Source organism: Lagenorhynchus albirostris, chromosome 5, assembly GCF_949774975.1.
Source record: "Lagenorhynchus albirostris chromosome 5, mLagAlb1.1, whole genome shotgun sequence".
Classification (NCBI taxonomy): domain Eukaryota; kingdom Metazoa; phylum Chordata; class Mammalia; order Artiodactyla; family Delphinidae; genus Lagenorhynchus; species Lagenorhynchus albirostris.
Genome location: NC_083099.1, coordinates 2,331,238 through 2,347,798, shown reverse-complemented (window position 1 = coordinate 2,347,798; position 16,561 = coordinate 2,331,238). Strand labels below are relative to the sequence as shown.

General features: G+C 44.4%; 1 protein-coding gene across 3 annotated transcripts in view; it reads left to right on the top strand.

Moving 5' to 3' along the window:
* RARB (retinoic acid receptor beta) overlaps positions 1-16,561 on the top strand; it is a 184,349-nt gene that overhangs the window by 32,922 nt on the left and 134,866 nt on the right. The window lies entirely within an intron of this gene.

Genomic DNA, 16,561 nt, shown 5'->3' with positions numbered 1-16,561 from the left:
GAGCTTCTTATTTTTTTTAAAGAGAGAAGAGAAACAAAGAATGACTTCACAGGCAAATCCAACTCATCCACAGATAGTCTTTCAAAGGATCTGTGGCTGTCTTGAGCCAGCCCTTCCCTAGATAACACGGCTTCTCTCTGTTCCCGCCGATGGCAGTTCAGGTGTGCTGTTGGTTTTTTTTTTTTTCCAGGTGTGCTGTTTATGCATCAAAACTGCGTGATGCATTGATCAGTGCAGACACGTTGGAGCATTACAGCCTCCTTCCCTGCCCCCAGCTGCTCCAAGGCATTTTGTATTTAGCTGAGCAGAGTTAGCACTTACTGCGTGCATGGGTCAGGAGCCAGTCCTCAAAAGGAATGGCTTGAGCCCACGGCCTTTTTATTTATTTATTTTTAATTTTTTATTTTATATCGGAGTACAGTTGATTCACAACGTCGTGTTCGTTTCAGGTGTACAGCAGAGTGGTTCAGTTATGCGTATACACACATCTATTCTTTCTCAGATTCTTTTCCTATTTAGGTGGTTACGTCATATTGAGCAGAGTTCCCTGTGCTGTACAGGAGGTCCTTGTTGTTGAAACCACAACTGTTAATTTGGCTTACAACTCACGGGCCGGTGCTCTCGGCCAGGTTCCTCTGGGGGTTTCGTGTGGTCCTAGCCGTGCTCCACACGGACCAGGTCCACCGCAGGTTAGCTGGTGGGCTCTGCTTCTGAGGGTGCTGCCGGTTGGTGGGGGACCGTTCATCCCGTCGGGCTGGCCCCAGTTATTTGCAGGCAGGGTTCCAAAAGAGAGAGTCGGGCTACACGAGTCCTCCAGAGGCTCGGAAGGGACGCACTCATGCTTCTGACACATTCCAAAGCAGGTCAGAAGGCCAGTCTGTACTCAACAGGTAAGAACATAAACTCAACTTCTTAGCAGGAGGAGCTTCCAAGTCACAAGATAAGAGGCGGGAATACAGGGGGAGGACAGCTGGGGCCGTTTTTGCATTCGGTCTCCCGCCCAGCACGTCTGATGGCCTGGGAACAGAGTGGACCGGGACCTGGGACCCGGGACCCCAGCTGCACCTCACACACAGCCTGACACATCCTGGGTGCTGAAAGATACAGCTTGAAGAACCGCCTGAGTGTCAGCCCCTCAAAGAAATTATGCGAGGTTTCCTTCCTTTTCGAATCATTTGAATAAACATGAATTTGTTTACAGGGTGAGGGCCGGTTTGGAGAAGTTCATTACAGCCTTAGGAATATCTCTTCTTCTGGGGTTGTGTTGGTTTGAAAGGAATGCCCCTTCTTCCAGTAGCCTCAGATATGGTGGTCAAGGAATAGAACACGGCAACCAGTTGGCAGCTGGATAAAAAGCAAAGCATCTGTGCATCTAATTAGTGCTTTATTATTGGTAACCCCTCGCTGAACCTACTTAAATTTATCCTGAGATCTGGGAAGGTTTCAGCAGAATCCCAGTTCACTCCGTCCATTTGTTGTGCAATCTAGAAATAAATCATTGTCTAGTGCTCATTTGGAAGTTAAATGAAAAGACACTCCTTCATTTCAAAAAACTTTGTCATCTCATGACCAGAAACCTTAATGAGGGACGTTACAGCTCAGTTTACCTGCTCCTTTTATGTCCTGGGAAAAGAAATTATCCAGCGTGTCTTCTCGTGCCAGATCCCAAGCCCTACCTACATATTAAGCAGTTTCACACCCTGTAAAGTACAGACTGTTTTAATCACCGCTTAGTCAGCTAATTCCCTGACCTCTTGTTGTAATTTGGGATTCTGTCTCTTTTTAGGAAAAACCCCAACAAAAACAAAACCCGTAGCAGCACAAGCAAGTTTGATGAACTTGGTAAAGCTGTTCAGAGTCCTGTTAGGGTGTACCTTTTTAATAAAGAACTATAAGCCCAAAACAGTCAGATGAGCTTGCCAACCAGTTGTCCGACTAAAGGGTTTTTGAACTATGGGTGGGTCTCTGAAAATGTGGACTGCCTTTCCCCCTGGTTGTTGAGAAAGACTGGTCTGCATTTTGGCTTGCTGGGAAAACATGACAAAATTCATAGAACTGAAAAACATGAGAAAGCAAAAGTATAATGTGACAGCCAAAGGAAAAAATATATAACTTAAAAAAATTACATATAACTTTTGTTATCATTTTAAAAATTACCAACACAATGCAGAATTTATTGTATAAAAAAAATAGAACATTAAAATAACCATAGTTCTCGCCTGGGAGAAAAACCCCTGTTAAACCTGTTTTTCTATTAGTATGTGCATCTTGTTATTTTTGGTGTTTTTTTTACAAGGATAGAATTTTATGTTGTATACTGGTTTTAACTTTCTTTTAAAATTTAATAATGTTTCATGACCAAAATTTAAACAACTGCATAGTTTTTATGGCTATGCCATTAATGTGCTTTATGGTTATATCATAATATATTTCATGAATCCCCTGTTGTACAATTGAGGTGTTCTCAGTGTTTCTCTACTATAAATAATGCTTTAATAAATAGCCTTCATGTTTATCTCTGACAATTTACTTAGGATAAATTAGTAGAAGTGGAATTCCTAAGTCAATGGCTCTGTACATTTTTAAGGCTTAAACGAATTGCCAGGATGCTCTCTAAAAGAGGTATATCAATGTGAGCTCTGTTAGTCTATAAAGAGTTAGTATTATTGAAGACTATCTGTTAGAACTCCCTCCCTGTGATTATGAGGTAACAAATCAAGAAACAACTTCTCTCCGGGAATTCTGCCTATCTTTAGTTTGGTTGTTTATAATGGGCCCCAGGCATGATACCATTTTGGGCTATAGCACGTACACCGTGGGCCCCCAGTTGACCTATAAGGGCTGGCCCATCCTTTGGCTGGAGATCAAAGATCACTTCTCTGGGCTGGGATCCCCTGCTGTAAAGTAGGATTCCCAAACAGAACCCAATTTACATCTTTAAAAAGGAGTATCCACAGTAGCTTCCACCTGTCATGACCAGAATGACCGTATTGACTATTGTTTGGGGAAGAGACCGTTCTGTCTCCCTAGGGACCAAGTGGTATTAGCCTCAGAATTTAATGAATGGGCTGTGGGCTACCTCTGGGAATGGCCAGTGGCTGCTGTGTTGACACAGCATCGCCATGGCATCATAACCACTAGCTGTACCATAGTGATGTCCTGTTAGGGGATTTCCAGCTAAACAGGACAAATGGCAAATTTTTATAGGGGACAAAGGGTACATAAAATGAACATGTGGTATAGTTAGCCAAGAAGGTTTCATGATACAAAGTTATAAAGCTGATTTTCAGGTGTCTTTAAGAGACAATCTCATTGCTCATAGCTAGAATTTATGCACAGTTTTGGCCTTTATCCTATTTACATTTCCATTTTTCTAGCTTTCAGAGAGTATGGAATCTAGAGTGAGAACACCAGGATTTGAATCCCAGCTAGGCTACTTGCTAGTTTTGTGACCTTGGGCAAGCATCTTTCATTCTCTGTGTTGCTCTCTTTTCTCAATTGGAAAAATGGAGATAATAATACCACCTACCATCTAATATTGTTGTGAGGATAGAATGAGTGACTATAGAGCGTATACTTGGCACATAGTAAGTGGTATATCTGCTTAGTTATTGTTTGTACTGTCATGAAATTATAATAATTACTTTTGCACACAGTCATGTAACATTGGTTATAATCTCAGTATTCCTTCTTGTAATGTTCTTTCAGCAATTCCCTATTCCTTTGTGCCCAAATCAACACTGCCTCTTTCCTTCAAGACTCAGGTTAAGACCCAGCCATTGCGTGGAACCTCCCCTGATTACCTAGTACAGGAGTTGTTACAAATTGATTCTGTAAAGAGCCAGACAGTAAATAGTTTAGGCTTCAAAGGCCATATGGTTTCTGTTACAGCTACTCAACTCTGCCATTGCTGCATGAAAGGAGCCATAGACAATATGTAAATGAATAGGCATGGCTTTGTTCCAATAAAACTTCATTTATAAAAACAAGCAGTGGACCATGTTTGGCCCTTGGGCCTAGTTTCCTGACCTCTGCAAAAGTACATGGTGATATGTCCTGTTTTTAGTTTCTAAAACTCAGAAGCTGATGGCCCAAAGCATTCATGCCAAAGGCGGCAGCAGCTGTTTCTGGTGGACTGTGGGCCTAGGACGGCTACTCGCCATCCCTGCCTGCCCAGGCGCCATGGCAACAGCTTCAGGACCACTCTCCCTCTCAGTTGTTCCTCCACCTCTCATTCCTGCTCAGCTCGCACCTCCTTGTCAATCCAAAGCCAGAAATTAGCAATTTCCTTATAAGTGAGCTACTTCCAGAAACACCTGGCACCTTACTTTGGAGCGGTTTGTGGGATGTATTTTATGATCTTCCATATCAGTTAGGTTTTCCTGCCTAACAAAAAGCTCTAATGCTTGTTGGCTTAAAACAAATGGCACTTATTATCTGTCACAATTCTGCGCAGAGCTTCTTGTCTGGGCTGGCTTGGCTTGGGCCAGGTGGGCCTAGGATGGCCTCACACACATGACCAGGGCCTTGACAGGATGACTGGACCCTCTCCCCATGTTGGGGCTCTTCACCCGTGAACCTAGCCTGTGTTTGTTTATGTGGTGGTGGGCAGGTTCCCATCAGTAAGACAGGACAAGCACCAGTGTGCAAACCTCTGGTTGCATCACATTCGCTAGTGTCCCATTGGCCCAGCGTGGTTAAGCCTGGATTCAGTGGGTAGAGAAGTGAACACCACCTCTTATGGGGAAAAGTGGCAGAGTCACCCTGCAAAAGGGTGAGGATGCCAGAGCCGACATTTGCTGACATACCTTCTTGTATTATGCCCTGGTTTTGTGCAGAATTCTCTTCCAAAAACTGTATTCCAGGGCCACAGTGCTGGGCGCCAGAGATGCAGCAGTGGATGTGACAGACAGGTTCCTTCTGGAACAAGGGCAGAAGACAGGCAAACAATTTAGAGTTGGAAGAAAATGAATAGGATGGTCTGGTAAAGAATAACGGAGGGGGACCTGATTTGATAGGGAGGCAGGAGAGAGCTCATGGCTGCGAAGGAGCCGGCTGTGTAATGGGGTATTTTAGGCCAGAAACTGAACTTGGATTCTAGGGCCGTTTCTTCCCTTCTTTGTTGTGTCCATTAACTTCTCTGGGCTTCAACAAATCTGTGAAACTAAAACAAATCCACAAGTTTGAACTCCGTCCTACGCCAAATGCAAACACTACAACAGTGAACCCAGTAAGTGCACTGATTTCTTGTTAGGAATAGCTTGTGTGGCGTGGGAGTCCCTGGTGTTTACAAGTCTGGGGTGAGTAGCGGGGGGCGGGGGGGGGAACTGCTCTTGTTGGATACCTTCTCTGTACCAGGCGTGGGGACATTTTATACTCATATTTCATTTAATTCTCACAATAGCCCTCCAGGGGGTTAGGCTTTATGACCACCATTTTAAACATGAGAAAACTGAGGTTCAGAGAGGTTAAGGAACTTGGCCAAGGTCACACAGCTGGATTTCAATCCTAGTCTGGAAAATTCCTCACTGCTTCAGCCACACTGAAACAGTGGGTAGGAAGCAGCGGTGTGTTGTATTCCAGTTTGGGGGTTTCATGGGGCAACAGATGAAAAACAAAAACAGGTGGGAGCGTACTTCAAAAGGGAAACAACCCTATGGTCTTGATCATTTCATAAAAGAAATGACATTTTACATGAATAAGTAAAAGAAGGAAGAGCTTGCAAGGCAGTCTTTCCCAAGGAGGGACAGTTAACACACGGGCTCCACCCATGGGCACACTCCCAAATGGTGCTGAGTCCTTGTTTTCTCCGCTTTGCCCTTGGTGGGTGGAAACTTCCCATCTCTGAGCCAGCGCCCAGCCCACGTGGGGAGCCCATGAGGCACAGAGGGATGCTTGATCGTGGTCACGCTGGTAGCCTGCTATTTAAAGCAGCCTTGAAGAGTGTAAACTCCACCAGCCCCCTCAGTCCCTCAGGGCTCATTTCATCCATTTTCTTATCTGCCTTTGTTTTCCTTGCCTCTGAAGAAGGAGGCTCTCATCTCCAGGACAGCATTCGGCCACTGGGCTGGTTTGGGGTTTTTTTCCTGGCAGACGGCAAGTAGTACGCTAAGTACAAAGAGTTTTGCAATCAGGAAGATGGATGTCTGCACTTAATTTTAGAACTCTATTAAATACTATAAACGTGCTTGGTGATTTTATTTGACCGAGGCCATTTAAGATGACATTGTTTTTTTGTTTTTAATCAGCATCCATAAACATGAACATTATGCTCTGTTTGGAGACCGTTCCGGTCTCTGCCCGCCCTTCACAGTTGCTTCTGCTTAGGGCTTTGCTGCAAGATCCAGTCCCAAGAACAGTATAACACACTAAAGACAGTAACAAAAACAGGACAATGTCTGCACGCTGTAGTAGCTAAAGCTGAATTACGAAGCCTGCCATCAAGTTCATTATTTCAGTCCTTGAACCAAAAAGAGTAGGTCCCCTCATAGGCCCAAAGAGCTGTCCTCCTTTATAAAACTGGCCAACAAGGGAGAACTTATGTATTCTCTCATTGATCAGACACTTACTAAATACCTTCAATGAGACAGGCTCTAGGTACAGAAATTAAAAGTTTTTATGTATTTTGTTCCCAGTGTTGTGTCCCAATGTTTAGAAAGTACGTAGAACAGTGCCTGTTAAATAATAGGTACATAGTAGATATTTACTGAGTGAGAGGATGCGTGTATGTACGGGCAAGGAGAAAATTAGTGCACGTGCCGTGTGCTGTGACACTTGAAGTTGCAGGGCTTGACGGGTGCAGAGAAGGAGACTCGCATCCCTCTGACACTTCCAGGGAAGGCTTTACAGAAGAGGTGGTTTTATGGACGTGTGAGCATTTTCCAGGTGAGGCAGGGGAGAGGAGCGTTCCAGGAAAAAATTAAAGGCTAATCTGAAAACAAGGGAACTTGGGATAGTCCGTGAAGAATTGCATGGAAATGTGGAAACTTATCCCTTCTCTTAAGGTTGGTTTTGCACAGCCCTGTGTAGGCATCTGGGGATCAGCGGGCATGAAAGATGCTCAGAAGGGCTCACTGCTGTGTTTCCTCAGAGCAGCCTTCTTTGGCACCCTCATTAGGTCCTTCTCTTTCACGTGTTCTGTTGTTCGCCTTCGTAGCACTTAACCCAGCTGTAGTTAACTTATTTTTTAATTAATTTTTGTTGGAGTAGAGTTGATTTACAATGTTGTGTTAGTTTCTGCTGTGCAGCAAAGTGAATCAGTTATACATAGACACATATCTGCTCTTTTTTAGATTCTTTCCCCATAGAGGCCATTACAGAGCACTGAGTAGGGTTCCCTGTGCTCTACAGTAGGTCCTATTTTGTACATAGTAGGTCCTATTTTGTACATAGTAGTGTGTGTATGTCAGTCCCAGTCTCCCAATTTACCCCTCCCCTCCCTTGCTTCTTGGTGACCGTAAGTTTGTTTTCTACATCTCTGACTCTGTTTGTTTTGTTGTTTGGGGTTTTTTTAAGTTTATTTATTTATTTTTGGCTGTGTTGGGTCTTCGTTTCTGTGCGAGGGCTTTCTCCAGTTGCGGTAAGCGGGGGCCACTCTTCATCGTGGTGCGCGGGCCTCTCACTGTTGCGGCCTCCCCGGTTGCGGAGCACAGGCTCCAGACGCGCAGGCTCAGTAGTTGTGGCTCACGGGCCTAGTTGCTCCACAGCATGTGGGATCTTCCCGGACCAGGGCTCGAACCCGTGTCCCCTGCATTGGCAGGCGGATTCTCGACAACTGCGCCACCAGGGAAGCCCCTCTGTTTCTGTTTTGTAAATAAGTTCACTTGTATCATTTTTTTTAGGTTCCACATATAATCGATATCATAGGATATCTGTCTTTGTCTGGCTTACTTCGCTCAGTATGACAATCTCTAGTTGCATCCACGTCGCTGCAAATGGCATGATTTCGTTCTTTTTTATGGCTGAGTCACGTGATTAACTTATTATTATGCAGCTGTTTGTTTGCTCCCAGCCTCTGTCACACTGTAAACTGCAGGAAGACTGGGGCTGGTCTCTTGTCCGAGCTTTATTACCAATGCCAACCGTAGTGCTCTGTGCATAGTAGGGCCTGAATAAGTGTTTTTAATCATAAATTAGATCTAATTCTATAGTAATTAATATAGTAATAAATGACATGTAATAAATAAGATTTAATTCTATGGTAATGCACATAGTGGTATAATTTTATATATTCTATCTAATTATATAATGAATTGCATCTAAATACATAGGGTTTGTGATTATATATTCATGAACATTTTTATGAAATTTGTGAGCAGGACAAGGCCTTGGGGGGCCAAAATCCAGCTCATTTCCTTAGTAATTTCTGCTTTTCACCTCAAGGTTAGCCCTTCACTGCAAATGATATGTTCTTTTTGATACCGTCTTTAAGCGAACTCTTAAGGATTAGCAACTAGATCGATATACTCAAAAATACTGTGGGCTCTAGTGCTTTAAAAAAAATAACAATCTCAACATCTAGAATCTACCTTCATATCTAGAAACATCAAGACAGCTGAAATGACAGTCTGGCTATTTCTAGTTTTAGTTCCTACAGAAGGAGAAAATACTTCTGCTGCTGGACAAATGTTGTTCTAACTTGAGAAATCATTTTGGATTGAAAAAGCAGGAAAAATCTGTCTTTTTTTTTCCTTCTGATATAGGAATAAACAGGAAGTGGAGGGTGAATTCTGAATTCTCCTGCAGCCCTATATTTGTTTTCCCATGTTGGCTGAGTGAGAATAGTTTATTTAATTTGGTGGCTTTACGTGGCTTTATAAATCTTTTAACAGTTACAAGTTCATAAATGCTTGTTTAAATTACTTTGCCTGCTTGTTGTTTAAAAATATCTAGAACACTCTCATTTGCTGTTTTTTTTAAACAAGCCTCAAGTCTGTAATTTTTGGGAAAGCTTTCTCCCTTTGTCATACAGTAGAGAAACAAGCTCCGATATTCATAATTAACCTGTTGACTTGAAAATGGCTTACTCCCAATGATGTCCCAAGTGTATGTTTCAAGGAGTTTTGGTCAATGAAAAAAATTAGCAAAAAATCAACACTGTTTCTGACGTAAAGCAAGCGTGGAGCCACCAGGGTTTGGGGGGGTGCGAAATAAGTTACTTTTACAAAATTCCTGGAGACCATCATCTAAAAATGAATTGTGACAATGTATTATAATTTCACCAAACAAAAACAAGAATGTATTTTTGTCACAGAAATAAAAGTATATGGTTTGGGGTTTCCTGAGAGTGATAGAAATTATGACAGAAAATCATTTCTGTTTAACTAGATTTTACACCATCATAAGTTATGATTGAGTTACTTTGGGGAGATGAGTGTTTCCGCCGTCTCCCTAAACCTTTTACTGGAGTGGTTAAATAGGGAGCTTTAAATTCTATATTTCCTTCTCCTGGTTGAAGTCTTGGAAAGAAGTCATGAGGAGTGGAATCACCTGGCAAGGGCACTCTTGTTTGGTTTTTTAATTTAATTTTTATTTAACATCGGGGTATAGTTGATTTACAATGTTGTGTTAGTTTCAGGTGTACACGAAGTCATTCAGTTATACATATACAAGTATCTATTCTTTTTCAGATTCTTTTCCCATATAAATTATTACAGAATACTGAGCAGAGTTCCCTGTGCTCTATAGCAGGCCCTTGCTGGTTATCTATATATCGTAGTGTGTGTTTGTTAATCCCCAGCTCCTGTTTTATCCCCTCGCCACCTTTCCCCTTTGGTAACAAGGGCGCTCCTGTTTTGCCAGCGCCTGTATTGCTCTTCCCGAGGGCAAGGCTGTGCGTCCCTTGTCTGCCCTCTCTGTATGGTTGCCTCTCTCCTCACCTGCAGACCTGTATAAAATTACAGAAACAGGAAAAATACCTCACACTTATACTGCCTCTAAGTGTTTCTAAAGCACTTTCACTTTATGGAATTCAGTTCAGCTGAGCTTTGCTGCAGTTAGGAAAAAGCCCTCCAAAGTGTGCACGTTTGGTACAGAATTTCTTCGTCAGGTAACCGTTCAAGGCCTGTGTCCCCGGCTGGTCCCTCCTCTCTTGCACACAGTGAGTAGGAAGGCAGGCTGCTCGCTGTGCTACAGCTCAGCATCCACTAGGCCCTTAGCTGCATCTGATTCCTGCTGGCAGACTGGGAAGGAGAGCACAGGGGAGGGGAAAGCCAGTCCTGGGGGCGCACAGAGCACTGTCAGGACCCGGTCGCAGCACCAAGCCCGCTGCAGGAGATGGAGTCTAGCCATGAGCTTGGGGACAGGCCAGTGGTTAGCGATGGGAACGCAATAGTGAATTTAGTGGAGAGCTGAGCGTTCCTGCCTTAGCTGTTTTATTTGATCCTCATAAAAATTAGAGAAGTAGGTGGAAGAGGGTTTTTTTTACTTCCATTTCACAGGTGAGAAAAACGCACCAATCTACCATTCACGTCCTTGATTTGGAATCTGTTGCAGATCCTGACACGGTTACTGTGGAAACCAGCAAGGGTTCATTATACAATTGTTCCCGTAGTTTTCCCTGAATCTCATCAAACTATCTTTTCAAGTCTATGATCCTAAACATCTTCATTCCCTAGTATGTTCGGTTTTGACGTTTTGAGAGACCGGGAAGGCCTTCCCCAGTAGAGGGAGGCCTTTATCAGGGGTTCGACTGCAGTGTCAGCCCACAAGGCAGAAATCACCTGCAGCCAGAATGACCCCAGAAAACCCCTTCGGCAAGCAGACGGCTGGAGATGGACACACGGCTCCCATGAAGGCAGCAAAGCCACTTCTTCCTCCAGCTTTGGAGGATTGCTAGCCCTTCTGTGGAGCACCGTGTGAGATAGTTGTTTTCTGTTTTCGTGTTGTACCAAAAATGTGCGTCCTTAAGCACGAGTTATACGAGCACAACACAGCGCTCACAGCACGGAAATCACACATCTCTCTAGCCATTTCCTTCTTTCTGGGCTTCTTTCGTCATAATAGTTTCCTTGGGATTGGAATTTCTCTTGTGCCTTTTATGAGCTGTGTCTTTTTGGTTTTTTTTTTTTTTGGTTCAGTATTTTTCCGCTTCAGAAAGGTGGCTAGATATGTCCAATGGATAAGCAACGCCAGAATGGGGGAAAGTTGTGTTCCCTGGACCCTAGAACTCATCCCTGAAAAACATCTAGAAAGGTGGATAAAAATCTGCGTGCATCTCCTGCCCGCACAATGCTCGCATTGTCTGGGGTGCAGGGGAAAGGCTGGGTTCTGGCAGCCCTGCCCCATTAGAGCCTTGTTCCTTGTTCCATATTGAAAAGATGACATTCCTTTGCTCGCAACGTCCTGCCCGGATTTCTGGCACCGGTTCTGTGGCCGGCACTGTCGCCTGGGGCATTTTTGTTTGGGTTGGTTTTGTTTTATTTCCAAAGCTGCAAAGTGCAGGCTGCATAAGTGTACAAGGTGGAACTGTTTTTATAGAGCTTGTCGTCAGACTTCTCAGTACAGTCAAGGTGGCCTGTCTGCCAGGGTGTCTGCTTCCTATTCACTAGTGTCAAAATGTGAGAAGGCACATACAGTAAATTTAACTTATTAGCTTGTTCTCAGGTGTTGCTGAGACAACCCTTGGGTTTTAATGTGGGCCCCCTCCTCCCTCTCAGGATTTCATGTAATGCTCCATTTATAACAGAGATCAGTGGATTTGTAGAGTAAATATTCCAATAAGGAAAAGCAAAATCTTCAGTGACCCTCTCAGTTCTGCTTCCATGGAGGCTTTTTCTGTGCCTGGAAAACAAAAAAAGAAAAATCCTTTATATTGGCTGCAGCTCTGAACTGGAGCATGTAAAATGACTTCTCAGGGTCTGTGAGCCTTAAAATAACGAGCGATGGAAAAATGTGAGGTAGGTCAGTGAGGGGGAGAAAGCTTTGGTTTTATAAAGGATTTTCATGGTTAAACAAATTTGGAGAAACTAGAATGATCAAACAACGCGAGTTCTCCTCTGTGCTTTTGAATCTGAAAATAGCAGCATTCTCAGTACACAACACCACCATTCATACGGCCTGGAAAGTCCCCAAATCATGAAAATTATCCTGATTAGTCAAACCCATCAGGGATCATCTGACTGCTCCTTAGGGAAATGAGAATTTCAGCGTGGATCTCACTTCTGCATTTTGTACTCAAACTGTAGACAAGCTCTGCTGCATCTGGGGACTTTGGAGTGTGGGCACGCTTTCAGCCAAGAAACACTTCTGAAGGCCGCTGCCCTTGTTTACATTACTCCTCATTAACATAAAGAATTAGTCTCAGAATAATAACATTTTGAGGAGGGCATTTTTTTTTTTTGATATTTATTGGTTTCCACAGGCATGTCCTGCTGTGTTAGATGCTCCTTCAACTGGTTGGTCCCCTAAGTTAGAAAATGTATAGACCCAGTACTCCGTGAGATGTCTTTTGATGGCTTCTATTCCACTTGAATGCACAATATATCATGTTTATGAGCTCACCAAAAACACTATGCTAGGCCTTCCCTGGTGGTGCAGTGGTTGAGAGTCCGCCTGCCGATGCAGGGGACGCGGGTTCATGCCCCGGTCCGGGAAGATCCCACATGCCGCGGAGCGGCTGGGCCCGTGAGCCATGGCCGCTGAGCCTGCGCGTCCGGAGCCTGTGCTCCGCAACGGGAGAGGCCACAACAGTGAGAGCCCCATGTACTGCAAAAAAAAAAAACCAAACAAACAAACCAAAAAAACACTATGCTAAAATGCTTGAATAGCTCTTAGTACGTTTGTTAAATTGAACTGTGATAGAAAAACTATGACAGTTATTAGTCCAATGCCAGAAATTATGGGAGAGGGTATTAGAAATCGATTCCACTAATTGTGGTTATTTGCCCCAAAATGGAATCAAATGTAAAATTCCTCATCCATTTGTATTTTGGTCTTAAATTATCTCCTGCTTTAAGAGTTAGGTGGGAAATATGTTCTATTTAAATGAGTATTTGGTGCTCATTCTTGCCTGTTGACCAGAATTTGAGCCTCATGTATATATTATACATACAGATGTAGAACTTGTTTCTGTAAATATTTGTGGCAGGTAGGATTCTGCACAAAATTGTGAATTATATCAAAGCCTAAAAGAGTCTAATTGTCACCACTAGATATATTTGGTTTTAAACCCAAATAATGAAGCTATTTCTTTCACTACACCCACGTGTGGGATGTTTGCACAGGGTTAAATATCATGGACCCGGTGGTTTAAGAAACCTAAAAGAGTATTTTTTAATTAGTAAATCTAGATCAGCATTCCTTTACTCTTTGATTCTGTCCCATCCATCTTATTCTTTATGAGCCCTGGGCCACAGAAATAGTATTCCTGGGACTTCCCTGGCAGTCCAGTGGTTAGGACTCTGCGCTTCCACTACAGGGGGCCCGGGTTTGATCCCTGGTTGGGGAACTAAGATCCTGCAAGCCACGTGGCACAGCCAGAATAAAAGAAGAAAGAAATAGTCTTCCTGTTCTCCACAATGCACAGTATTAGAAATAAGAGCATTGGAGGAGAGATGAGGATGGTGACCTCCGAGGAGCTCCCCTGTGCCTCTGTTACGTCCAGGTGGGTGGGCCACTGTCAGTTACTTTAGCCACGCCCCTGTGACACAGGTGGAAACTAAAGGAGAGTGATGTTTACGTATTTTAGCAACTTATTTTATTTTACGTATTTATTTTTAATATTTTTAATTAATTTACTTTTTTTGGCTGCGTTGGGTCTTCATTGCTGCGCGCGGGCTTTCTCTAGTTGCAGCGAGCGGGGGCTACTCTTTGTTGTGGTGCACGGACTTCTCATTGTGGTGGCTTCTCTTGTTGCAGAGCACGGGCTCTAGACACACAGGATTCAGTAGCTGCAGCACGCAGGCTCGGTAGTTGTGCCTCGCGGGCTGTAGAGCGCAGGCTCAGTAGTTGTGGCGCATGGGCTTAGTTGCTCCACGGCATGTGGGATCTTCCTGGACCAGGGCTCGAACCCGTGTCCCCTGCATTGGCAGGCAGATTCTTAACCACTGCGCCACCAGGGAAGCCCCTAGCAACTTATTTTAAAATATTAAAGCTGAAATTCCTACAAGGACATATAAAAATAATGTAAATAAAATAGAAAAAATTGATTTAGGTACATTTGTGAAACTTCCTATGTTTGTAACACTTGTTTCTTTTTCTTCAAGCCGCCTGGGAGCAGCAAGTGTTGTGGGTAGGTGTGGTTCTGAGGCCCTGCTGGGATGCAGGCCACCTGTCTTCTGCCATCACGAAGGTCCTCTGTCTTATGGCCCTACCGAATCCAGTGGAAGAAAATGCAGCCCTATTGTGTGTCCAGAAGAAGGAGGGTGGGCAGTGTTGGTAGCATCGCTAGTGTTCGCCCCTCAGCTTTGAGAACCGCCACCACCATTTCTTTTCCATAGTCGTGTGGTTGCCTCATACATATGGTTGGTATGTCTGGCTGTGTTCCCACGCAGTGGAGGATGCGTTCCCTGCGCATCCGTATCACACACTACTGGGCCCTTGAGAAGGGGTTTGTGTAAAACACCTTGGGTAAAAACACTCCATCTTACCTGTGCCTTCTATTTTATTAGTGCCATTCTTCTTTGCCAAAAATGTTTCCAAGTCCCTTAAGCATACTTCCCAGGATAGATTTAGGAACAAATTTACGTCGCACCCGAAGTTGCCTCTCTCTGGACTGAATTTGCTTATACCATATCTGTCATTTTAGTTTTCAGTAATCTCCCCTACCTCTCTGGGAAACTCCCCACATTGAAGGGCAGATGCTCTCCCTGTCTTTATATGAGAGACCCAGTCCTGGACCTACAGCTGTCCCTTTTCTCTGGAATCGTCATGTCTTCACTGTGGCCTGTTGAGTCTTGGTTGAGTTGAAGCAATGGCAGCCATCCTGACATGCCAGGGTTGCTGCAGTGGAGCAGAGCTCCCTCTGTAGCACTTACTACTATTTGAGATTATTTCATTAATTGTCCACTTATTCACTGGTCTTCTCTTCCATTACTGTATAAATACCCTGAGATAGGGACTTTGTAAGTCTTGTCCACTTCTGTATTTCCAGTGCCTACGACAGAGCTTGGCACAATGCAGGCACTCTGTAGATGTTCATTGAATGATTCTATGATAAACAAAATTGGAAGCGAGAAAGAAAAACCAACCAGGATTAGAGTACAGTTGTGCCCCGTGGTTGTGTTAGCCCCTGCCCTGTAATAACTTGCACCGAAGGGGCACAGGGAGGAACAGAGGTTTCGGGTAATGCTGACTGTGTGTGTCCTAGCAGACGGGAAAGGAAGAGTGACAGTTTCAGGAGGCATCCTCACCCGTTGCGTTGTCATTTTCGGGCGGAGCGTTCTCCCCTGAGCACTCAGGGCCATGCAGGGGTGTCCACCCCACTGTCCTGCTGTCTCTGCCTTGCCACCCTCTACCACACTGCTCCTGGTCTGGAACAGATGATGTAAGAGCAACGCTTGGGCTCAGATTCCCACCTCATGAGATAGATGGTGTGTTCGTGTCTGCCAAGGGTGACTGTTTTCTTATCAATTATTAAGGTCGCTTCTTAGCCTCACGTTGAACTGGTTTTGAATTTCAAATATTGGTCATTTCCCATTCGTCATATACACCAGTGAGATAACAGATGCCTTCCTTCCATTATGAAAAATCCTGTAATTACTAACAAGTACAGTGAGGATTTATGAATACAGTATCTCTTTCCTTTATATAACACATTTATTGCATAGGTCAGACAGAGAGGGGAGAATCCCTTCTTCCTTAGGGTTTAATTTCGAAAATAAGTGCATGCAGTAAAAATTGCATAGGGTTAAAGTGACCCTTAATCATCCAAACAGGGTGTTCCAGTTACCGGTGCTGCATAGCAAGCCATCGCAAAGGTGAGAGGCATGAAACGACGTTTCTTGTTCTGCTCACAGACTTTGTGAGTCAGGAATGTAGTAGCCAGCACATGGTGGGGATGGCTTGTCTGGGCCTCCACTGAGCAGACAGCGTCCTCAGTGCCTGAGGTCTGGGAGCTAGCACCCTTTGAAGGCAGCTTCAGTTTTGCATCTGGTGGTTGGTGCCGCTTGTTGCCCAGGACCTCGGCCGGGGCTCTGGCCCAGAGCCCTGACACGGAGCTTCTCAGTGCGGCTTGAGCTTCCTCACAAGAAGGTGATCTCGGAGTAATCAGACGTGTTCCATGGCGGCTCAGAGGTCCCGAAGACAAGCGGGAAGCCCAGCGGCCTTTTATTCCTACTCTTGGAAGTCCCAAGTGTCCCTTCTGTCAAATTCTGCTGGTTATAGCAGTCACAAACCCACCCAGATTCAGGGGAGGGGACATAAGACCCTCCTCTCTTGGCGGTAGAGCCCCCAGGTCAGTTGAGAAGAGCATCTGGGATGGAGGCACCCCTGTGGCCGTCCTGGGGAAATCCAGCCTGCTGCAACCTGGGGTCTGGTCTGAACCACACTTAGATGGCTCTGTCTCCAGTTGAAGAAGCCAGGTGAAGTAGGTGGCTTGTTCTCAGGAGCCTGTTGTAGGAAA